The sequence below is a fragment of the Aptenodytes forsteri genome, unplaced genomic scaffold (assembly GCF_000699145.1).
Source record: "Aptenodytes forsteri isolate BGI_AS27 unplaced genomic scaffold, ASM69914v1 Scaffold96, whole genome shotgun sequence".
In the NCBI taxonomy this organism is placed as follows: Eukaryota; Metazoa; Chordata; class Aves; order Sphenisciformes; family Spheniscidae; genus Aptenodytes; species Aptenodytes forsteri.
The window spans coordinates 7,774,507-7,774,959 of record NW_008795029.1 but is presented as its reverse complement, the minus strand read 5'-3'; positions in this window follow the sequence as shown (position 1 = coordinate 7,774,959).

The window sequence follows — 453 nt, the reverse complement described above, 5'->3', positions numbered from 1 at the left end:
TACCAACGGAGCCCTTGGGCGTTGCTTGGCCTTTAACCCTAGCGATGGGTGGCGGGTTTGAGTCCAGTCCATGGGCTTGGCCAGCGACAACACGCGTGAGTTTGTATCAGTCGCTACTCCGCCCTCCGGGGCACACCTCGCCCTCGCTGCGGGGTGAGGTGCGTCCTCCCGGGTGGAAGGCGGCTGGAGCGCGGGAGGCAAGAGCGGACGGGGAGAAGGGGTGGTCGGAAGCCAGCCGGGAAGAGAGTGACTACTCCGCCCTCCGGGGCACACCTCGCCCTCGCTGCGGGGTGAGGTGCGTCCTCCCGGGTGGAAGGCGGCTGGAGCGCGGGAGGCAAGAGCGGACGGGGAGAAGGGGTGGTCGGAAGCCAGCCGGGAAGAGAGTGGTGTGCGGCCACGCCGGGGAAAGGGAACAAAGCCGCTCAAAGTCCAGATACGGAAGGCGCCTGCGCT